This window comes from Hevea brasiliensis, chromosome 17 (assembly GCF_030052815.1).
Source record: "Hevea brasiliensis isolate MT/VB/25A 57/8 chromosome 17, ASM3005281v1, whole genome shotgun sequence".
NCBI lineage: Eukaryota > Viridiplantae > Streptophyta > Magnoliopsida > Malpighiales > Euphorbiaceae > Hevea > Hevea brasiliensis.
Genome location: NC_079509.1, coordinates 46,534,897 through 46,561,439, shown reverse-complemented (window position 1 = coordinate 46,561,439; position 26,543 = coordinate 46,534,897).

Genomic DNA, 26,543 nt, shown 5'->3' with positions numbered 1-26,543 from the left:
AATGTTCCATTCATTTGGACAGATGACTGTGAGGTGAGTTTCCAGAAGCTCAAGGAGTGTCTAACCACTGCCCCTGTGTTGACACTACCTGTGAGTGGTGAAGGATACACCGTGTATTGTGACGCCTCCAGAGTTGGCCTAGGGTGTGTTTTGATGCAGAATGGAAAGGTAGTGGCTTATGCTTCAAGGCAGCTGAAGAGGCATGAGCAGAACTACCCCACCCATGATTTGGAAATGGCGGCTGTAATCTTTGCACTAAAAATCTGGAGACACTACCTGTATGGTGAAGTGTGCGAGATATACACCGACCATAAGAGTTTGAAGTACATCTTCCAACAGAGGGACTTGAACTTGAGACAGAGGAGATGGATGGAGCTTCTGAAAGACTATGATTGCACCATCCAGTACCACCCTGGGAAGGCCAATGTTGTGGCAGATGCTCTGAGCGTAAAATCTTCCGCGATTTGGCACATTTCAGTAGAGAAGAGACCGTTGATTCGGGAGGTACATGAGTTGATGGATCAAGGTTTAATCCTAGATCTGTCAGATGAGGGGGTATTGTTGGCTCACTTTTCAGTGAGGCCAGACTTGAGGGACAGAGTTAGAGTTTCCCAGCACAGAGACCAACAATTGATGAAGATCATAGAAAGAGTACAGCAAGGTGAAGGTGGTGAGTTTGGATTTGCCAATGATGGTGCCCTAGTACAAGGTTCTAGGATATGTGTGCCCGATGTGGACAACCTCAGGAATGAAATCATGCGAGAGGCACACTACACACTGTACAGTGTCCACCCAGGTTCCACCAAGATGTACCATGATGTGAAAGATAGCTATTGGTGGAATGGCATGAAGAGAGACATTGCAGACTTTGTGTCTAAGTGCTTGACTTGTCAGAAGGTGAAGTTTGAACACCAGAGACCGTCAAGGAAGCTGCAAGAGCTCCCTATCCCAGAATGGAAGTGGGAAATGATCACTATGGATTTTGTGACTGGGTTGCCTCGTACCACGCGAGGATATGATTCGATATGGGTAATTGTAGACTGCTTGACCAAATCAGCTCACTTCTTACCTGTAAAGACTACATACTCTGTGGCACAGTATGCCCGGCTCTACATTCGAGAAATAGTCAGATTGCATGGAGTTCCGGCTTCCATAATATCTGACAGAGGGCCCCAGTTCACTTCTCGATTTTGGAGAAAGTTGCAGGAGGCACTTGGCACACAGTTGAACTTCAGTACAGCCTTCCACCCTCAGACAGACGGACAGTCCGAAAGGACAATCCAAACACTGGAAGACATGCTTCGCATGAGTGTCTTGGATTTTGGAGGTCAATGGGATGAGCAGCTAGCTTTGGTGGAGTTTGCCTACAACAACAGTTACCACTCCAGCATAGGGATGGCACCCTATGAGGCACTATATGGAAGAAAGTGTAGGTCTCCTCTGTGTTGGACAGAAATGGGGGAAGCGAAGGTGCACGATGTAGACCTGGTGCAGTACACTTCAGAGATGGTTCCCTTAATCAGGGAACGACTGAAGACAGCTTTCAGCAGACAGAAGAGTTATGCAGACCCCAGACGGAGGGATGTGGAGTTTGCAGTGGGCGACTATGTATTCCTGAAGGTTTCTCCAATGAAGGGAGTCATGAGATTTGGAAAGAAGGGCAAGTTGGCACCTCGGTATATTGGACCTTTTGAGGTTACTGATAGAGTTGGGGCAGTTGCCTACCGGTTGGAGCTACCAACCAACCTTTCTCACGTTCATCCCGTGTTTCACATCTCCATGCTCAGGAAATACATTCCCGATCCTTCTCATGTACTGCAGCCGGATGTGATAGAGCTAAAGGAGAATTTGACATTTGAGGAGCAACCTGTAGCCATAGTGGACTACCAAGTGAAACAGCTGAGATCAAAACAGATCCCTATGGTTAAGGTTTTATGGAGGAGTCAGTCGGTGGAAGAGTGCACCTGGGAGTCAGAACGGGACATGCGTAGCAAGTACCCTTATTTGTTCAATGTATAAACATGTGCTTTATTCTGCCTTGTGTAAAAATTCGAGGACGAATTTTCTGTAAGGGGGGAAGAATGTAACGCCCCAAAATTTTATTATTTATGAGTATTTTTGGTATTTTAATTTTATTTGAATTTTAGGAATTTTTTTGAGATTTTTCGGATTTTAAAAATCGGGTTCGATTTTCCAAAAATATAAACTTTGATGATTTTTAAAAATTAATTTAAAGACCACGTGGCAAAACTAAAAATATATTTGGAGTCTATGTATTTTTCTTAGTTTTATGGAATTTTTTCGAAATTTTTGGACCTCGTTTTCGGTCCCGAGGCAGAGTAAAAATTCAAAATTTTGTATTTCGAATCAAACCGGCCGAATCGAACCGGACCAGATCGGACCGGTCGAATCGGACCGGTCTCTTCTCTTTTTCTTCCTCCCGCGCGCGACGCTCCCTCCCCTCTTCTCTCTCTCGTTTCTCTCTCCGCTCACCAGCGCTGCCGTCCGCCGCCCGAACGGCTGGAAAAACGCACGTGAAAATGCCCCTGCGCGCTCGCGCGCCGCTTCGACTTCTCCGGCCAAATCCAGCCGATCCGGCCACCGATTGGACCGGGTCTTGTGTCCAAAATCATCTACTCGGCGAGAGCTTTCCATAGACACCAAGAATGCCGAAATCCATCGAGCGGATTATCCGATTTTTACTCGGGAAGATTTTAGCCCATTTCGACTTTTGGGCTAGATTTCTCAAAAACCGTGAATCCCACAAGGAAACCGAGGCCACCAGCACGCTCCATTCGTCGAGAGCTTCGCAACGACATAGATTTCGAATTTTTCCGACACCGTTTTTCGGTGGGTCCCACGAAACTTCGCAGTGTATTTTCGAGCATTTAATGAGCTTAGAAAATTCTAAAAAAATTTATGTACTAACCCCCGTGTTATGGGCTTCGTGTAGGTATCCTCGATTCGCGGATTGACCGGTTCGCAAATTTCGCCGATGCACTGCTACGAAAAGTCTCGAATTGGACCGAGGCTTTGGCTAGCCCCATTGTCGACGCCCCGAGCGTTCAAGTCGGAATCGCAAAGGTAAACCCGAACCTTGCTTTTTCGTAATTTTCTAGTGCTTAAATAGGATTAAAAATCCATAAAATATTCGTGGTAGCTTAGAAAATTACGATTCTTTTTGCAATAGCTTAGTAATATTGCTAAGGACCATGGGCAAAGTTTTATAATTTTTAGAGCTTGTTTGAGCAATTTTTGCAAAAATGATCTATAATAAGGACAAAATTGAAATTTTGCGTATTGTGATGAATGATCGATTTGATGGGCCGAGGGGCCGTGTGATATGATTGAACTGTTGATGTATGGATTGTGAGTATAGAAGTGCGTTTTTAGCCCTTTGCGGGTTGGGTAGGTCCTAGGTATAGGGAGACTCTGCGGATTTTCTCGACTTAGGACGATTTTGATCTTTTTCTTTGTTTGTATTGAGTCAAATTTATTAAATAGATGTAATGTAATTGTCAGTGAGCCGATGCCTTCTTCCTCCGCCCACCGCCACGATAATTTGTCGTCAAGTTTGTGAGTAAAATATTAATTTTAATTGTAATTTCGATATTATTATATGTTCAAGATGCCCATGCATCACTTATATGCATATATTTATGTAGTTAAACTCTAGGCACGAATTATGTTGCATTCATAATCTTAATGTGCCATGAGTGTTGTTGTGGTAATTTGGAGCAGCGTGCGTTGGCGTGCGTGTGATGTGGTGTGGACTATGGATAGGACGGGTAGTCACGCTTGAGTTCTTCGCTAGGACCTGTTCCTTCGAGGGGTAGTCACGGCTTGAGTTCTTCAGGGACCCTCGATTTGGTTTATTAAGCGAAAGTCCGGCTTGAGTTCTTCATCGCACCAGTTGGATTTAAGAGAGTCGTATAGGGATCACTCCCAATATATTATGATTGATGCTACAGGTGTGTGAGTGCTCCAAATTACCTTTTGATGCTATGATGTGAATATGATGTTGATGTTGCATTTCACTCTACAGGTGCATTAGTTACGATAGTTATAGAGATTATGGTTAAAATTGATATTTTACTCTCGAGTCGAACGCTCACTCTGTTCAAAAATTTTACAGCCGCAGGAGGATATTTTATTCAGGTTAACTCGCTTTATACTTCGCAGGTGGTTTATCGATAATTGTGTAATTTTATTTACTCCTAGAATTTCCGCATGTGTTAGCAGTAATTATTTGAATTTGGTCTGTAATATTATTATCATGTTGGACCTGTAAACTTAATATTTTAAGTCTGTTTGATGGATTGGATGAGGGAGCTGAGCTCCCATTTATTATTATGTTGATGAGTATGTGGAGGGTGAGCTGAGCTCCCCAATGGATTGTTTATTGTGTTTACAGGTCGGGTGAGTCAAAAACTCCCCGTTGGTAAGTCCATTTTATGGCCGGACTCTGTCCATTTGTTTTCTTGAAATTGGGCCCAAATGGGCCTCAGCATTGGGTAAATGAACAGTTAGGCTTACTACGGGCCTCGGGGGCTTTAGGCTGGCCCAGGTCCTAGTGTCGGTCCGGCCCATAGGTTGGGTCCTGACAAATAGATGCATTAAGGATATAAAGAGACTTGAATAATGGAGGATATAGATACATTGAACATATAAGGAAATATGAAGAGGTTTAGGAGTAGGAATGCAAATTGACATCCATAATTAATATATTTATAACACTCTCCTTGGATGTCTATGCATTAAAGGATATGACTCGTCAAAACTTTATAGGAAAAAGCCCATTGGGGAAAAAAATTCGAGTGGAAAAAAGAGAGTACATTATTCTTTTTTAGAATACACGATATAATACTATCTCATTAAAAACCTTTACCAGGAAAATTTGGTGGGAAAAAACCTTGGTGAAATACTCCCCCTTATGAAAATATCACTTAAGAGCTTTGATTCTTCTCACGTCAATTTTGTTCACCAATTTTTCAAAACTTATTATGGGAAGTGCTTAGTGAGCAAATTAGCAAGATTGTCATTTGAGCGAATTTGTTTAGCATCAATCTCACCATTATTGTAGAGATCATGAGTGAAGAAAAATTTTGGTGACACATGTTTTGTCTTATCTCTTCTAATGCACCATTCTTTCAACTGATTTATGCATATAGTGTTATCTTCATATAGTGTTGTAGGAGATTTTGTTTCTTGATAAGTAGACCACATGCACTTTGAACATATTAAATTACTAATATCAACAGATACATTTTCGATTTGATTTATGAATTGCTAAAATGTTTGCAGGGTTAGAAGAAGCACCAACTATATTTTGTTTTGTTAAATGCCATGAAATAACTGTACCTCCACATGTAAATAAATAGTCTGTCTATGATCTACCATTATATGGATTAGATAAATGACCTACATCTACATAACTAATCAAATCTAATTTGGGCATTTTAGTATAATACAAACTCATATCCATTGTACCTCGATGATATCGAAATATACACTTAGGGCCTGTTTGGCATTGCTGTTGAAACTACTGTTAAGAAAATCACTTTTTTAAAATATACTAGTTAGAGAGTGTTAAAAAATAATTAAAAATTAAATTTGATTAGTTTTAGTCATAAGAACACTAAAATAACAAAAAAGCTTTTTCTAAACTGTTTTTCTCAACAGCATCTAAAATAGTGCTTTTATTCAGAAAAGCAGTTTCAGACTCTGAAACTCAATGCCAAACAGGGCTTTAATCCATTCCGTTGTCTTCATGTTGCAGCAGAACTATGTCTTGCTAACAAATATATATATAAGACTATATCAAGTTGAGTATAACTAGCAAGATACACTAGTGCCCCTATTACACTAAGTTATGGTACTTTAGGACCAAAGAAGTTCTTCATTACTTTCTTGAGGTTGAAAAAGATCAATTTTCTCATCAAGTAACCTCACAATCATTGGTGTTCTTAATCGATATGATTTATCCATATAGAATCATTTTAATATCTTGGTTATGTAAGTTGATTGATGGATAAAATCTCCATCTGTGAAATGCTCAATCTGTAAGCTGAGTCAAAACTTTGTTTTCCCAAGGTCTTTCATCTCAAATTCTTTCTCCAAATAATCTATGTCTTGGAAGACTCTTCAGGAGTTGCAATAATGTTTAAGTTATTAACATAAACTGCATCAATGGCAAATTCATACTCAAATCTTTTTATAAAGATGCATGGACATATAGGATCATTTTTATAACCACATGCATCCATATTGTTTTAATCCATATAGTGCTCTTTACAATTTGATGGAATAAAGTTCTCAAGAATTTGATTTTGTGCTTTAGGAAACTTGAATCCTTTAGGGACTTTAATATAAATATCTTTGCCAAGTAAGCCATATAAATAGGTAGCCACTACATCTATTAAATGCATTTTAAGGATTTCATGAATTGCTAAACTAAGCAAATATCAAAATGTAATTGCATCCACCATAAGAGAACAAATCGTGCTTTATATCTCATGATCTCATTTTTATCATTTTGTTTTCACACAAATGCCCATTTGTATCCACTGGCATGACATCTTCTGGTGTTTGATTATAGGTTTAAAAACTTTTACATTTTTTAGTGATTTTAATTTTACCTTGATTGCTTTATTTCATTTTGGCCTATCATTTCTATGTTTGCATTCTTCTATAGACTTAGGTTCTTGATCCTCATCGTCTTTTACAATATTAAGGACTACATTATATGTAAATATATGGTCGATAACTTTATTTTTTTAGTTCCATCTTTGCTCCCAGAAATGACATAATTTAGTGAGATCTCTTTTTTTTTTTCACTGATTTTAGGTGCTAAATTTCTTTTAGAAATTTATTAACCATGTCTTAGATCTCTTATGGAGGTTTCTCTTATGGAGTTTTCTGTTCTGGAGTTTGCTCTTCTTGAGTTAGACCATCTTGAATTTTTGCTCCTTTTCATTTTTAAGGATTTTTATTTTTTAAACAAATAGGTTTTCCATGCTTCAACTGTGTCATAAACTTATTGGCATAGGCAGTTAATGCTTCAGGGACTTCAATTTTAATAGGAGCATTTACAGTTGGTATATTACTCTTTTTGGGTCAATAAATGCATTTGACAACTGATTTGTAATATTTTGAATTATCTTTTGAAATTCTAGTTCACACTGCCTTGTGCGAGGATTAAGATGTGATAATGATTATTTATGCCATGTAATTTGCTTTTCCAGTCGCTTTTTCTCTCCCTCTAATGATGGGAAAACTTATATATATTTTCAACCTCATTTGAGGACCCATCTTAGTGCGTTGTGGTACAGCAATTGGAACATATACTACACATTCAAAAAATTCTTAGATGGGAAAGATTTAGTTCCTAACCTGAAACTAACCATAATAGGGAGAACTTATGATAAGTAGTTGGCCTGATGCGTGTAAGTGTTACTATTTGCAAAATAGCATGTCCCTATGCAGAACATGAGAATTCATTAAATTAGATAACCTTATGGGGTTTCAATAAATGGTCACATGAATTCTCGATAATTTTTTGCATCATAATTGATTTGGGATAGCCCAACTGGTCATATGCCAAAAATAAAATCACTTTGAATAGTAAACTTAGGTTTACTATAGCATGTATTTCAATCATAACAATTGTAAGTAGTACAATCTAGCGTACAAGGAGGGCAATTTCTCCAACAAATATTTCTTATTTGAAAGAATGACAGTAATGTGAGATACTCCACATTTTCCTCATTCATTGTCTCAATATGGTATCCGTTAAGTTAAATATGTTTAAAACTTAATAAATTTCTTTGAGACTTGGGGGAGAATAAGACATCATTTGTTGTAAATTTTATTCCTCTGGGTAATAATATATTTGCTCTTCCAGAGAACTTAAACAATTTTATACTACCAAATATGTATTGACACACCCTTGTCTCATAATCAAATCATAAAAATATGTTTTTTTTTTAATGAATAAGAGAGATATAATAAGAAAACTCATATAACAATATAAGAAAACAAGTTAACTTAAAAAGAACATTGTATAGAGAATTCTAAGATCATATTGAAAGCATGTGAGATAAAAACAATAAAAGCTAAAAGTTATTTGTTCTTGGATATTTCAATCATTAACCATATGGTCAACACTTCTTTCAAGGAGAAAATCAACGTTTAAATGTGTTGTATCAACTTGGCCATTTTCAAAAACATTATAGACATGGTTTGTCTTTATAGTTTTCCCCTTGCCTTTCAAGGATGCTTGATAAAAGCTCAATAAGATGCTTTGGTGTACAATAGGTATGCAACTGATGACCGTTCATGCCACAACGATAACATTCATTTTCCATATTCTTTCTATTTTGTCCACTTTTATATTTGTCTTTTATATCTTCAATATTCTGCCATTTTTGGTGGTGAGGTGTAATATTGTGTTAAGAATAGTGATTATTATGACCACCACGATTGTGGGAAGTATATTGATTAGATGTTTTATTTCCTACTTTGTTTGTATCACCCAAATCCATAGCATCCAGATGAATTTTAGCATCTAATGTCGATGATAAATAGTTCATGCTCGTAATATTAAGGAATACAAATACAAGCTTTGATAGATTTTACATAGTGAAAACTATAAAAGAAACATAACTCAATTCAAAGATGATGATAAAAAATTATGTATGGTCAAGACTAATGCAATTAAAAACTAAAGTATTATGAACAAAGGCTAAAAGAATAACTCAGAAGAGACAAGAATATTGAGAGAGAAAAGCAGGGTTTCTATTCTTTCACTTCTATTCTTTCATTTCCTTGAGGTGTGTTTGATATCATATAAAATGCCTTTATTTATATACAAATATAGATAGGGGTATTAAATTCTTATTTGATAGATACAATGAGGATATAAAGAGACTTGAATAATGGAGGATATAGATACATTGAACATATAAAGAGAATATGAAGAGGTTTAGGAGTAGGAATGCCAATGTGTTAGAGTCCAAGTTCAATTAGACTTAGGAATTAAAATTAATTAGGAAATTAGATAAAATAGGAAGTTTAGTGGAATTTAAATTATGAAGTTTAATAATTAGAGTCCCAAAAGGACTAGATTTTTAATGGCCTATATAAATAAATAGTTGGTTGGCCATTATATGATATTATAGAGAGCTCACGAAGTGGAGAGGTGTGCTGAATTTTGTGAGTTTTGTTTGAGTGATTTTAAGAGTAAAAAAAATAATTAGTAGTTGTATAATTATTTTTCCTTTGATAGTAAATTTGTTTGGTGGAGTAGGCTTAGGCCGAACCACATTAAGTTTTGTGTTCTTTAATTTGTGTGGGTGGATTTTCATAACAAATGGTATCAGAGCTATGGTTTGAGATGTCAAATATGTGAGCACAAAATTTAAGATGGAGCTATTCAATGGGAAAAATAACTTTAGTCTGTGGTAAAGCATCGTGAAGGATGTCCTTATGCAACAATGATCAATTAAAGCATTGAACGAGAAGCAACTAGTGACCATGAAAGATGATGATTGGGAGAAGTTTTAACAAAGAACAGTGAGTACAATTCGATTAACGTTAGCCCTGATGTGAAGTACAATGTCTTAGAGGAGACTTTGCTTGTTGTTCTGTGGAAGAAATTAGAGAGCTTATACATGTCAAAGTCACTCACAAATCATTTGTATTTGAAGAAAGAATTATACCAACTCATAATAGAAGAAGGTACTGATATGAAGGATCACCTTAATATTTTTAATAAATTAATTATCGAATTGGCTGGTATTGGTGTGAAGGTAGATGATAAAGATAAAGCCCTCTTGCTTTTAACTTCTCTCTCACAATCTTATAAAAGTCTGGTGACAGCCCTAACAGTTGGAAAGGAGACTTTGAAGGTGAGGGAGATTACTGCAATTATATTGGACGATGTTGTGCAAAATCCCGCAAGTGCATGAATCATTGACAAGTAATACAGTAGTGAGTGAGTATCTTTCCCATGAGGAACTTATTAAGTACTAAACTAAACATCAATTACAACTATCTAGACTACTAATTATGATAATAAGAATTTAAACTAAGTTAGCTAGAACTAATGAAATAAAGGAAAGCTAAACAATTTAATTAAGAAAATCAATTAATAAAAGTGATTCCAGAATTAGGGGCTCATACTTCAACCTATTATAGATCTAATCGCATTTATTCAATCAATTGGAAAATTGTTACTTTAAAGGAAATTAATTCTAAGCTATCTTAGGTCCTCTCTCAAGGCACTCAAGATGTATCTTAATTAACTTGAACCTTACTTTTGTGGAGATCAATCTCAATTAAGACCCTTTAAACTTTTTGATTAATTAAAAACTTCACATAGGATTTTAGCCTATCTCTAAGTAAAAAATCCTAAGTTTAATATCTTGATTTTTACAATATTAATCTTCACTTTTTAATCCTTCAATTAATATTTCACTACAAGAATCTTCAAGAATTGAAATGGAATTTTGAAACAGATATTATCCATTTCTATTTGTAAATGTATTTCAAATGGAATAGGCTTAAGACAAAGTCAAAGAATATAAAAACAGAATTGAAATGGCTTAGGAACAGACTTTAGAAACGAAAACATATCCATTTGTAAATAATTTGAGTATACATGGCGTGAAAGATTGAAACCATTTTGAAACAGAATTGCAATCGAATTTAGAAACGAAAATGCTTTCCATTTGTAATAATTAGAAATGGAAATGTATCCTATTTCAAATTTGCTTATTATGTAAATAATTAATAAAATATATATATTCATTTTAGAAATGGATATGTTTTCCATTCCTATATATTGAAATGGACAGTATTTCTGTTTTTAATGCTATTAGAAGGTTGTGCAATTTGAAATGGAGTTGGGGTCCATTTCTATATTTTGAAATGGTAGTACTTATCCATTTCAATATTTTTGATCTGTCTTGTGTAGAAACAGACTTACGTGTCCATTTCAATTTTACGATATCTGCACCTTCTTCCCCCTTATATTTTCAAAATCCTTAATTTCTCAAATTTTGTTCTCCCTTTCCCGCTGCAAATGCAATCTCCCTCTCTTACGCTCTTGCATTCTTTCCCATTCTCTATATCTCTCGATTCCTTTCTTTTCACTCTGTTCCTTCCCTCTTCGACTAGGTTTATCAATTTTGGATACTTTGGCAGTTAAGTTTCGCACTTGAAAACATTATTTTAGAGATAGTCTCGCACAAAGGATCTGGTAGGCAGTTTCAGTGATAAGTGTTTTGACAACATACATGAGTTTCATTGTCTGCTACATTCACCACCCTAAAGAACTGTCAAGCACATTCTCTTTTCAATTTATGTTTTCTAAATTTGTGTGATAGATGTTTAACTTGGTTTATGCTTTTACTTGAGTTAAAATGGAAAGGAAATTAAAATTAGGGTTTATGAGAATATAACTAATGTTGAGCAGTTTGTAACTTTTTATTAGAAATTGAAAGTGCAAAGCATAAGTAGAGAGTCAAACCATATCAATAATGCTCTAAATTTTGGTATTATATGAGGAGAAGAAGGGGATGAGCTTATAGGTGAGAATTAACATTGAAAGGCTAGTGAAGTATTTGTTCATTTGGTTGTGGTTCAAAATTACAGCAATGTCAAAATTGTAGCAGTGTAAACGAGATAGAAAATACAATGCTTATGTTAAATTACTAGTACAGTAATGGATGATAATGAAATGTTCTTATTGTTTGAGGGGGAAAATGCCAAATTTTAGATAATGGAGCACAATGGTGTTTATAGGATATAAGAAGCCAATGATAGAAGTTACAACAAGTGAAAATGGCTAATACAACTTTTACTCAATTAAGCACTGGGAGTCAAGCCATCTAGTAATATCATCAAGGATGGCAAAAATTATGTCATCGGGTTCCCCTTCAATAATGGAGTGATAACCTCCTTCATAGAGCTTCAGCATTTTATCTTTGCTAGAGGCCTTTTCGTAGAGAAACTGGTGGTACACTTGTATTAATAGGTATTTTAAGGTAGTATTTACCACATTTCATGAGCATTTTGTTAGTTAATTGTATGGTTTCTTATTAGTTTCATTGCTTTTTAGGATTTTTAGTTACTTTAGCTTAATCTCTTTATTTCTTTATTTTATCAGGTGATTTTATATAGTTTCAAGGCCTGGAACACATTTGGAAAATTTGGGAAGTCAAAAAGAACAAATTCTGTACTGAGAAGAAAAGCACAAGCCGTGCATTGGGCATCCTTGCCTCGTGTAACTAACTGCCAAGAGTATGCTGAAGTAGAGCATTTACACAGGCCATGTAAAAGGATCCATATAAAGGTCCCTGGCCTGTGTAACCTTCTACTACCCCAAATTGTAAAAACCTCTAACGCTCCAAAGAGTTACACAGCCTGCCTTGTGTAATGAAGCACGAGCTATGTAAAATACCCTAGCTCAAACTCCAAATTAACTCCAATTCTATTTTGCTCAACTCAAAAAGACTTTTAAGGCCTCTAAGACTCTTAATTAAGCATTTTTATGTCAAATATAAATATAAGAAGTCAGGAACAAGTTGGGGATGACATCTTTTACATTTTACCTTAGTTTTTCTATAAGTTAGAGAGATTTGCATAAAAATTCTTAGGAGAGATTTACAGCCAAAGTTCCAAAGGTTCAAAGCTGTAGAATCTTCTATCTGGGTTTCTCTACTCTATTTCTTCAGATGTTTTGTCATTGTTATTTTATTTTTGTGTTGATTGTTAAACTAACCATGAGTGAATAGTTTTCTTAATTCTAGGATTAGGGATGTAGCGCTTTCAATTTTGCTATGGATTTCCATTGATTTTATTTAATAAATTTGGAGAATTATTCTTTGATTTAATTTCTTGAATTCTTAATACATGCTATACATGGAGCTCCACTTAGTTATGATTTTAGATATTAATTAAAGGACTAAAATGTGAAGATTAATATTGGAAAATCAAGATATTGAACTTAGGGTTTTTGACCTAGAGATAGTTTAGAATAACTTAATTTAGATCCTCTTTGCTATAATTGGTAGTCTAGATAGTCAAAATTATTGTTTAGTTTAGTACTCACTAAGTTCCTCGTGGAAATGACACTCACTCACTACTATATTACTTGTTAATGATCTATACACTTGTGGAATTTTGCACAACAACTGGCTCATCATAGGATCTGTCACCTTGTCAACAGCTCCATGAAGAATCAATAATGGAGATGAAACCTAAGACATCTCAAGATCAATTAACTTTATTGACATATATAACACTAAAATCAAGTATTGTTTTAGGTAATAATGATGGAATATCAGCTTATATCCAACATTATAAATAAAAGGATGCAAACGAAATTACACAAATGAAAACTCACGTTGTCTAGTTTTGCATCAATATCCTCTATAGACTTCAAGGGTTCCATGACAGTTTTTAGACGCATTCGATCATTGTAACAGATTACATCTTACTTAGCCTATAATAGAAATAAGCAATATCATTATCTATGAATAAGTCCTGGAATACTATATTAGAAACCTGTATCAGATAACACAAGAAAATTGCAGTTATTAATTTAAGAGCTGTGTGTGTGTTAACCTAATGTTAAAAATATTTGGTATTTTTATATTTGGTCCATTATTAATTATAACCAAAATAACTAAAAAGTATATTATATATTTTATATAATTAAGTTAATTAATAAAATATATTTACAACTATTTTTATTTATGAAAAAGATAAATATGATTTATTATAAATAAAAAAATAATTACAAGTAATATTGTTAAAAATCATAAAAATAATAATTATAAATAATGTATTACTAATAAAATTATAATTAATGAAAATTTTGTTATTTTAATGATTTTAGTTATCAAATTAAAAATTAATGGAACTATTAATTGAAAATTTTTAAAATTACTAACAAAAATTAAACATAATTAAATTTACTCTTGTCAAAATAATTGAATTTTACAAGCTCGATTAATGCACTCACCTAGTAACAATAAAACAATAAAAATGTAACATCCAATTTCCCTCGTACAATAACAAAATTTGATTTTGATTCTCCTTGTCCAATACCAACTTTGATCCTCCTTTTTCCTAACCAACTTTGATTTTGATTCTTTAAAAATGAGCTTATAGGTCAAACATCAAGATATCATGGGTAGGCTGTTGTGTGACCCATGAAAAAAAATAGGTCATCTCATTGAAGAATACTTAATTAATTGCTTTCTGTTTAATTAGTTTCCTTTTACAAGGGAATTAGTATAATTAATTTCTTTCTCTAGCACATTTATAACAGAAAAATGAATCCATATAAAACAAAAGCCTATCTAGGTATATATTGGGATTTTCAATATATATCTAGGTATATATTAAGTTGTTAGCCACCTCATCACGTGTCACAAATGGTAAGTAATTACTTGGAGATTTATGTTACTTAGTACTCAAGAAGAAAAGACTAAATAATACTAATTAAGGTTGTATTTTTTTTTTATTAATATTGTAATAAACTAGAGTACTCAAGGGTTTTGCGGTAGCCGGACGATTCTCACCGAAGCGGAAAAAGTGAGGAGTCGCTACTTTAATTTTGAGAAAATTAAAGTAAATCATTTGTAAAAAATAAAAAATTTAAAAATTTATAAAACCACTTCTAAAACACAAATTCTAGGTTCGGGGTCCATTTATGGGTGGAAAATGTGTTAGGCACCCCGCCTCGTCCCTTAATGAGGGTAAGCAGATTTAATGATGTTTTCCTTATAATTTAAGATCGATAATTTTGGGATTAGTATTATGATGTTGGTCCCTGTTGTTGATGTGAGGAACATTTGATATTTTGATTAAGCCGAATTGAAGGAAGAAATCTATCTTAATAATATAAATATGAGGGCCTTGAGGAGGACTCTCCATCGGCCTCAATACAAGATTCGAGATTCTTTGGAAGGACTTTCCCGCAGACCAATTGTTCAGAATATATGATAAATTTTCTAATGAAAGTATTGCGGCTTGAAAGGAAAGGACTCTCTCCCAATCTCCCCTAATTTATACCTAAAATCTTTATTAGAAATTTGACCAAGGGAATACAGGAAAGGACTCTCTTCCGATCTCTTAAAACATTTTTATTAGAACTTTGGCTAAGAAAATTTAGGAAATAACTCTCTCCTGATCTCTTGAAACATTTTTATTATAACTTTAGCTAAGAGAATTTGGGTAAGGACTATCTCCCAATCTCTTAAAATATCTTTATTAGAACTTTGGCTAAGAGAATTCAGGAAAGGACTCTCACGATCTCTTAAAATATCTTTATTAGAACTTTAACTAAGAGAATTCAGGTAAGAACTCTCTCCCAATCTCTTAAAACATTTTTATTAGAAATTTTAGCAAAGAGAATTCAGGATCTCTTAAAACATTTTCATTAGAATTTTGGCTAAGAGAATTTAGGAAAGGACTCTCTCTCGATCTCTTAAAATATTTTACTAAAACTTTAGTTGAGAGATTTTAGGTAAGAACTCTCTCCCTATCTCTTAAAATATTTTTTATTAGAACTTTGGCTAAGAGAATTCAGGAAAGGACTCTCTTCCAATCTCTTGAAACATTTTTATTAGAATTTGGGCTAAGAAAATTTAGGAAAAGATTCTCTTCTGATCTCTTAAAATATTTTTATTAGAATTTTGGCTAAGAGAATTCAAAAAAGGACTCTCTCTTGATTTCCTGATTTGACATCGAACACTTTGTAAAATATAAAACTATAAGAATTACAAGAAAGGACTCTCTTCTGAACTCCCTATTTTGAAAAGTGAATTTAAAAGTCACGAATGTTGATCCGAACTCTTCGTTGATCTTCTGCGTAATTCCTTGATCTCTACACTATTCAAACTCCTTTGTTTCCACCTCTATTTGTCTTGATTTTCCGATCTTATAGTTTATTGTTCGGGCTTGCCTCGATTTTTTTTATCTTATAATTTACTTATCAGGGCTAACCTCGATTTCCGATCTCACAACTCATCTGAACCTTTTACATCAATCTGGAATACATCTATTTTCCTAATTATTTTCCTTATTTACTCGAATAAAAAATTTCCAAGTCATCACTTTTATCTGTACTCCTTACAGCATTTATGGAGTGTTAGTGGCCCAAACTTTCACTCATACAAAATAAAAAGAATTAAAAGTAATGACAACTATAAGACTTGTGAATGATAGGAGGCCTAAGATAATATTTATGACACAAGTCAAACTTGATACGACCCTATTCTGAAAATTCAGTGTGACAAGGCACCTTAAGAATACTCACGTCATAAACGCAAACTAGCAATATTTAGAGATTGAAAAGTTAAACGCTTACCTGTAGAGAGTTGAAACAATGGATGAATCAATACCGATGCTTTGTGAACTCTGGAGCTGCTATAGCTGGGATGACGGAGTGACTTTAAGCAGCCGAAAGAGCTAACAATGAGGCCTTAATGACGAACTACGGTTGGGCTTTCAAGATGGTGTAGGATTGCTAAGGGTATGGATTGCAAGACCTATAGTTTTAGTGAAAAGATCCTTTAGAAAACTTGTTTCTAAAGTCTCTGGGAATTTTAAGAGCTTCAAAATGAAGGGCAATAAAACTATATTGAAATTCAGAGGTTTCCTCATGATAATCGCTATCCTCTACTACAGTATTGCATGCAGGTATTTATAGAGAATGGGTACTGAAAATAGAGGGTCAGGATCCAGTAGGAAGAGATGGAGGGCTCGGATTTAACAGGACGTGATCCGACGTCTTAAAATTAAAGAGAATCAAGATTGAGGTTTTGGATTTGGTTCAGAATCTCTATCCTTTCATTCTTTAATCCAACGATCAGGAATTCCACTTTATAGAATGGATCTAAGGGCTGGGAGCCAAAGGTGCCAAAATAGTTATTCACTTTTGATTTGAAGGTCTCAAATCTGTCCTTACAAGTGTGATCAACGGTGTAAATTGAGATGTACTGGGCTGTATTAACCGTTTGAGATCCAATGGTGAGGAGTTAATCTTAAAAATTTGAGGGTCATGATTGAAAGTGAGTTTGATTCTCTAAGCCCTCTGATCTCTATAGGTCATTTCTTAGTTTAGCCAATCTCTTTTATGATTGGTAGACCTGAGACCTCTTATTTTGATCTCTCAATTTGGCTCTTTTTGCATTTGATCTCTTTTCTTCCCGATCTTAATTTTCAATCCCTTCCTCATCCCTTAAAGCAATTAATTCTTAGATTACCAATGAACCATTTCGAGTTCTACACGTAATAAATGCCAATGCCCTATATATACAAAGAGGAATTTTGTCCTTCACACATTCACATTCTCCCATCTCCGGTGAATTTCTAATGTTTTACTTTTCTGCTCTTAACTTTTTCGATGAGAATTCTCCTCATGACAATCACCTTAATCTTTTTCCAAATGTTTTTCTTGCCCATCGCCTAAAAATGGATGATTCTGGTGATCAGAGACTTATGAAGGCGTCGTCTGATGACGGTGAGGGAACTAGACTAATTGACCGATCAGGGTCAAAATTGACTACCGTGCCAATCTCGGATTGATTTATCGGTATGATCTGCAGACCAATCTTTGACAAGGGGACCGCTAATTTCAATTTTGATATCGATGACCGCCTCTTGAAGTTCATTTGGCTCTTAACCATACCAGGGGTCCCGATCGTAGCTCAGTTCGGGTCGATGACATTGACGAAGACACCGAACTTCCCATAGTCTTTGCTATAGTTGATGAGAGCTACCCTCCCGATCTCCACATATCTCTTGAACGGCATTTTGAAATTATGAGTGGTCCGAACCGTAGGAGCTAGATAGGTAGAATGTAGCGAAGGAAAATTTATAATTGTTGATCTTGAGAGATCGCCCAAATGATGTAATATGACCTTTTGGAAATGAAATGAAGTTTTATTTATTCAAAATTGATTGTTTATTTTGTTTTATTATTGCATTATTTTTCCCAATCTCTTATAACTATGTTCGATTTGATCTCTCAAATAGTGCTCATTGACCGATCTCTTTGATTCAAAACTACTTGCTATGGTTGATCCCTCGTAATTGGCCTTTAACTATCTTATCTCCCTACTATGTTTCGGGAATTCTCTTTTAATGAGTCATCGAAATGGTCAGATATCGCTAATCGATGCATCACTTAGAGCTTCGTGAGCATTTAATGCTCGGGCAAGTATAAATAGGAAAGAGTATACGCCATTTGCCCACTTACGCCATTTTCAGATTCCCTGAGTAACTACAATGCTATCTCTTATTTTTTAAAGTTTTTCAGTACCGATTTACACTCTGGTAAGAGCTTTAATCTTTTTTCTGATCAATTTTTATCTTTATCTTTGAAAATGAGCAGTACCGACAGTCAGAGAGCTGCGAGCCCTCCCTCTGTTCACATTTTATGGACATCGAATGAAGGTGATGTAGTCAGGCCAAGTGAGCAACCTGAACCTTCCACAGCTATTATCCCAGTCCATGGTCAAGCGACTAGGTCAAAACAAACTTTGACTTCAAAGAAAGAGAACTTACCTGTGGACAAGTTGCCATCGATCCTCGGGGAGGCCGATCTCCAGTTTATTAACCAAGAGTACAACCTTCTGATCGACTCTTTTGAACTTATCAGATGCCATGGCGAACTTTGGGCTGATCATTTCTTTGATAAAACCGACCTGATCATGGTGTATGAAGAGCAATTAAATGTCGGGCTTCGATTTTCCCTAGATGAATTCTATAGGCCATTCTGAAGTTCCACCATGTTTGTATAGCCCAGGTGCATCTGAACTCCTGGCGGACCCTAGTGGCCTTCTGAGGTCTATGCCGAGCTAAAAAGCTTAAGCCCATGGTGAAGGTTTTTGCTGAATTACATAGGCTCCTTCGTCAAAAAGATGATGAATATTGGTTTTTCCAAGCCAAACCGAACTGCAGGCTCTTTACCAATCTCCCCTCCTCGCTAAAGAATTAGAAAGATTAGTTTTTCATACTGAGGAGCAAGGATCCAAATGGTTTTGAGGGCATTCCACATAGCTGGCAGTATTTAGTTCCTAAAGTACCAAAAAAGATCACCCTAAATAAAGACTAGGATGCCATGGTAAAGGGGTTGAAGGATCAGGTGACCACTCATAAGTATTCATATTTGGATGTGGTTATGGCCGAACTAAAATGGTGGATGATGCAGGTGATTGCCCGTGAGGACTATGAGCTACAACTCTCTGACCCCGGCCCTGAGATCAGTACAATCTAGATCCTTAGTCTTTTTACCTTAGTGAACTCACTAACTTATTCTTTGTGCAGGTATGGTGGGAGGTGAGACTGCAAAGGAAAGGCGTAAGTGAAAAAGGGAGCTTGCCCAGAAAGTATGAAAGATGAAAGAAGCTACTACTGCTATTGCCCAGACGCTGAGACAGGACTTAGTAGAAGTACCAATCTCTCCATTCCGACCCCCAGAGCAGCTAACCTCGAAGGTAGAGGTCATTTCTTCTTTGCCTCGATAGGCCAAACCTCCACCTCCTCCGGTCTCTTCAAGTGCAAAAGGGAGGTCTTCTAGACCAGCCATTAGGATGCTCTCCTGAGGAGCTCAGGTCCTCCTTCAATCTCTGGAAAGGAATCGCTCAATTCGGAGCAATCCTGATCTGGCTAAGGTCCTGGGCCCTACCATATATTTTCAAGAAGATCGGAATAGGATGGCCCAGGATAGCATTGATGATCTCCTAACTCAGACGATGATCTTGGGTTTAGAAGCTATTGCGAACCAACATATGATCAAAGAAAAGGTTCATCTCTTAAGATGGGAGATTATGAAAGCAGTTCAGGACGCAGCAGCCGCCAAAGCCCAACTCTCAACTACCAGTGATCATATTGCTAAGTTAGAAGATCGGGCAAAGTCCTATGAAGAAATGATAGCTAAACTGAAGCAGGAACTTAAAGATGCTCAGGCCTGCCGATCTTGCTCAATTTACTGAAAAGATTGAAGTGAAGGAAAAAGAGACCCTGGAAAGAGAGGCTGGTGCCTATGTGAATGCCCATAGCCATCTTTTAGCCGAACTCGTGAAGCGCTATCCTAAAGAAGACTTCTCCTGGATGGAGAAGCTCATCCCCAGAGCTGAAGATGAGAGCGAGGAAGAGTAAATTAAATTTTGTATAATTAGGGAAGACTCTCCCACCGAATAACTTTTGTATAATTTTTCTTTGGAATAAATTTTAATTTCTTTAGTGATTGGTTCTTGATGAGATCGGAAAAAATACCAAACTAAGAACGAATGAGTGTTAACTCAATTCCCAATTAATTAGATAAGTCCAAACACAAAGTTTAAGATTGGTTATTGAGCATGACTACTTAAAGAGCTTGGTAAACATTAAGCGCAAAGATGAGATTAAAAAACCTTTGAAAATAAATGATTTGAAACCAGGTCTCGGTCTAATTTTGCTAGGTTCAAGATCATTTACAGATCGGATAAGATATTAATTTGAAAAATGCGAGCGAGACCTAATCCTAAAACTACCTGGAATTACCTAAAGTTTGGGGTTAGGGGAACGAAAAACACAATGCAAATTCTGATGGTTCGACAACAGGTCGAATAAACATAGGGATCGAAAAATACTTAATTTGTTCATGAGATCGCATAGACTCTGAATTTACTATTCATCTGAAAATAAGTTATTATGGATTCAGAGAAAATGACTTGAGGTCAAGTAAATGGTAGAGATCAGGTAAAACACCTATGAGGGAGATCGGCTGAAATATGAGTCGTGACTAGAGATCGGCCCAAAATATGGTGCTTACAGCTGTCCCTCTTTACAGGTTTTCTATTAGGAAGAATAAAATTCTCTTATAGAAATCATGTAAAGATATAGAACCATATTTTGGGCGGCTAATATCAACTTGTATCTTCAATCCAGAGGTTAATAACTGGAAATTTAAAATCAATTTGGATCTTGAATCCAGAGGTTGATGACATAAATTAAAATTAACTTGGATCTTGAATGCAGAGTTTGATGGCAGGAAATTTAAAATCTAAAAATTAAAATCAACATGGATCTTGAATTCAGAGGTTAATAACTGAAAATTTAAAATCAACTTCGATCTTGAATCCAGAGGTTGATGACATGAATTGAAATCAACTTGGATCTTGAATCTAGAGGTTGATGGCAGGAAATTTAAAATCTAAAAATTAAAATCAACTTGGATCTTGAATCCAAAGGTTGATAACTGGAAATTTAAAATCAATTTTGGATCTTGAATCCAGAGGTTGATGACATGAATAAAAATCAACTTGGATCTTGAATCCAGAGGTTAATGGCTGAAAATTTAAAATCTAAAAATTAAAATCAACTTGGATCTTGAATCCAAAGGTTGATAACTGGAAATTTGAAATCAACTTGGGTCTTAAATTCAGAGGTTGATAATTGGAAATTTAAAATCAACTTGGATATTGAATCTAGAGGTTGATGACAGGAATTAAAATTAACTTGGATCTTAAATCCAGAGGTTGATGACATGAATTAAAATCAACTTGGATCTTGAATCCAGAGGTTGATGGCAGGAAATTTAAAATGCTAAAAATTAAAAATAACTTAGATCTTAAATCCAGAGGTTGATAACTAGAAATTAAAATCAACTTGGATCTCGAATCCAGAGGTTGATAACAGAAATTAAATACTGAGAATTAAAATTAACTTGGGTCTTAAACCCAGAGGTTGATAGCAGGAAATCAAAATCAACTTGAAGTCGACTTAACCAACTGTTATAGATAAGTTTTATATATGTACCTTTAATGCTCACAAAGCAAATCTGATGCAAGGTGTTTATCTAAGCAAAGTTTACTTAATAAGGTCCCGAAGATAAATGATTAATGGAAAAGGTGAAAACGAGTCTTAAGGCTTGGCCCATGATTTTCTCCCAGCGCCCTTTTAGCTCCTTTCTTATTTCTTCACTGTTTCTGACTAAAAGTGCCCTTTCGGGTTTTCACTCTTAGTTTTTTTTTTCTTTTTTTGCTCTTTTTTTCAGGGTGTCCTTCCAGATTTTCACCCTTCTCTCATTTTGCAGAAAGCTCCCTTGTGGGTTTTTGCCTCATCTCTCGCATTTTGCTAGAAGTGCCCTTTTGGGTTTTCGCTCTTAGATGCACCAGTTGCCTAATACTCGTTTACCCTCCTGTAAATCTCAAAATAAAATATATGAAGTTACCTATTTTTAAATTCTCATCTTATAAGAAAGCTTTCAATAAATTAATAGCGCATAAATCAAGGTAGATGAGATATGCATAAATTTATTCATGGCATAAGAAGATAATCATATTATGGTTTTATAATCAAAAGAATAAAGATACAGTTTTTAGATAAAAGGGTACAAGGATAAATTTTACAAACACCATCAGTTAACTTTGAAGTCCCTCAATTGCCAGCGTTCTAAAAAGCATTTTGTGTAAAATATTGTCCCTTGATCTCGAGACCCTCCTTATTTCTCCACCATCTCTAACTAGGAGTGCCCTTTCAGGTTTTCACTCCTAGGTTTGTTTTTTTTTTTTATGCCCTTTTTTAGGGTGCCCTTCTAGGTTTTCACCCTTCGCTCATTTTACAGAAGACGCCCTCTCGAGTTTTTGCCTTCTTTCTCTCATTTTGCTAGGAGAACCCTTTTGGGTTTTCACTCCCACCTTTTTTTTTTAATGCATAATACTTTTTACAGCATCTGCATTCACCGGCCATGGCAATTCTTCCCCATCCATGTGAGCCAAGATTAGTGCACCGCCAGAAAATGTCTTTTTAACCACATATGGCCATTCATAAGTTAGTGACCACTTGCCTCAGGAATCACTTTGATTTGGGAGGATCTTCTTTAAAACTAGATCTCCTGATTGGAATTTGTGAGGGCGTACATTCTTATCAAATGCTCTAGCCATTCTTCTTTGGTACAACTGCGTATGGTATACTACTGTTAGTCTTTTCTCATCCATCAAATTCAGCCGATCTAACCTTGATTGAACCTATTCTGTTGTTAGTAGTATGCCCTAGAGCATATCATTTAGTATGTATCTTGTACATATTTTTATTAATAAAAGGCATTTCCACTTTTCCGTTTATATAATATATTTATGTGTAATAGAAAAGGTCCATTGATATTTTATTAGAAATATTATTCTTAAGTTGTTAAGAATATGAGTGACAATATTTCTAGCACAAAGTATCATAAATAGGTTCACAATCGAGGATACTTCATAATAAGGACATGACTTATCCAGAAAGATTGTATTCATATTTATTCCCAAGTTATTTATATGAGATATAAATAAGATGGAATGGTGAGTCTCATGCCATATAACAAACATGATAGGCACTTATAAATGATAAGTAGGCCGAACCAGTGACACTTATGACAAGCACATGGAGTTTACTCTTGTCAGTGTTTTGTCATAAATCATATCAGTGCATATAATCTTTAGACCTGAGATAGCATAGTTATCTTGTATATAGGTAGTTTGAGTTTGATACTACTTTCATACTTGTACTATGTATGGGTATATGGGCATCTATTGGCTCCTACTAGTTATATATGGAGGTAGGTGTTGATCAAGATGGAATCTGTTCCTCTAAGTAAATAGAGATAAAATCCTATGTTTATTTAATTGTTCTTAATGTTAAAAGTTCCTGGCCAGGACAGATAGATTTATTCAGAAAAGAGTTTCTGATGAGAAAATCTTTTTAATCAAGAACTAGAATTAAAAGAGAACATAATATTCATAGCAAATGGAGTTTGACATAAACCATGACTCCAGCTTGAGTTGGGATTTTTATGTGAGAGATTCTAGTGCATGGTAACATATGATTATAGGTTCATTTAAGGTAAACCTTATTACTAATTGGGTGGCCATGGCATGCTATGCTAGATGTTAACCATGGTCTATGAGGTTCATAAAATGATTTAGAGAAATCATTTATGGTAAGAAAGAGTTCCGATGATATTAAGAGTTGATATCATGTCTCATTGCCAATTAGTGATGAGCCTAGTAAGTCATACACATACACAAGTTATCACCTATTTAAATATGATTTAATTAATTAATTAAAGAGTTTAATTGATTAATTAAATAGGTTTGGTTTGCAATTAAATTGCAAAGTCCCTAGCATGACTTGAAACCAAATCTAGATTATTGGATGTATAGTATAAGTTAAATTTATATTTAAAGTGTTTAAATATGAATTTAATTAATGAGAAATTAATTTATAGAGATTAATTAATTAATTTATATTTGATATAAATTAGAAGAAGAAAAATAATTATTTTGGATTAAGAACTCAAAATTAAGACACAGGGGCATTTTGGTCATTTCACAGTGTGACACGTGGCACCATGAGATGGTGACACATGGGATTACACATAAGCTTTCCAAATGTTTTTTAATCATGTAAGATGATTAAAATCAAGATTAAATATAGATTTGACACTTGGCACAATGTGATTAGGTCACTTAAACCTAGAGCTAATCAAAGGGTAACATGTGGCAAGGGTTTAATGTGTTAACCTAGCTATATAAGTGTTGTTATGAAAAAGAAAAACAACCAGCAGCCACTCCTCTCCTTTGTCACTCCATTTTGAGGCTCTCCATCTATTCTTCTTCATCTCTCATCAATTCAAAGAGATTAGCCATCAATCTCTTGAATTAAGAACACTAGAAATTGTTTCTAGTGTTCTGTTTACATCTCTAATCTCTTAAAAGGCAGAACTTGAATTTCTAATTAATAAAAAAAGCTTTAGAAGCTGTTCAAGGGCTGCCATAGGTGTTCTTGGTGTGGACAAGCTAGAGAGACAACATTTGGTGTCCTGAAGACAAATCTCAAAGGCGCAGACATGCTGCAGTGCATCAAGAGGTTAGTGTAATCGTTCTTGATTTAATCTAGGGTTCTAAAATTAATCTGATTAATTTTAAAATATTAAATGGCAAATAAAAATCCAAAAACATATTAAAAGAGTTTTAATATGTTGTTTATCATTGAAATCAAATAGATAAAAATAAATCTTGCATGATGCATGTGACCCTAGGTGAAAATTTTTTAATTCAATGGTATAAACTTGTGTTTTTCACGCTTCTGTTCCTTCAATTGGTATCAGAGCCACTATATTTGCTATTTAGATTGATGTTTATATGATTTAATTGTGTGTTTGATCATGAGATCAAAAGTTCATTGCTGGTTGCAAAGCCAAGGTGGCGGTACAAATGATGAACACCATGGTGCGCATGGTTGATGCACCACAATGGTGTGCAAAGGTAAATGGATAGTGAATGTGCAATTGTTGTATGATATAAGATTCATTTTATGTCTAATTAAATTGTTTAATTAGAATTTTTATCACACAATTAAATTATGATTCAAATCAGAATTTTAAAAATTGTTTGAATGTGATTCAAATATGAATTTTAAAAGTTGTTTGAATGTGATTCAAATCTGGATTTTTAAAGTTGTTTGAATCATATTTAAATCTAATTTTTTAAAATTGATTGAATAAAATTCATATCTGATTTTTTAAAAAATGTTTGAATGTGATTCAAATCTGTTTTTTTTTTTAAATGTTTGAATGTGATTCAAATCTGAATTTTTAAAGTTGTTCGAATGTGATTCAAATTTGAATTTTTAAATTTGTTTGAATGAGATTCAAATCTGAATTTTTAAATTTATTTGAATCATATTCAAATCTAGATTTTTAAGTTGAATATGAGATATTCAATTTAATTTAAGTATGTATGTTTTATTTAATTGTTAAATAGTGATATGCATGATGGATGATCATGGACTATAAAGGACTAATGTGATTGGATTTATTTCTTTTATGTTTCTTTGGGATTGTAAATTAATTAATTTATTTTAATTTATTTTGGGCATGTATTATTAAGTTTGTAATAATTTTTGGGTTGTAATTTCATTTATTTAAGTTCTTATAAATTCGCCTTGGTATGCCAAGGATTACTATGTAATATTGGATTGCAAGAAGTTCAAGGAGGTCAAGAGCATTGGTGGGACCAGTGGGAGGAATTCAAGATCAAGTGTTGACTATGTACTCCTTCAGCAACTCTGGTAAAATGAATGAATGAAATGCACCTAGGAATGCCCTGATTCAATTCTTGATGGCTCAGAATTGAATCCCTTAGAAAGTCAATGATCATACCATATTTATTGCTTATCCATGAATGCATGAGATGTATGGGAATGTATGCTATTATATGATATATGCATGCTAATTGGATAATGTGCAAAGTGAGACCTTAATAGTAATTAGAATGACCATAAAATCTTCCAAACAAATAATTAAGTTGGAAATGTTATAATTAAAGTAATTATAACATAGGCCCTCCATTGGGGCAATTATTTTAAGAAATTTTAAATAGTTGCATAAGATGCAATTAATTTAAGAGATTTTCTTAAGAATAATTCTTAAGCATGAGATGTTGTAAATATGTAAATAGTTTGGCGCCCAATATTGGATATATTAGAGGACATTAAAA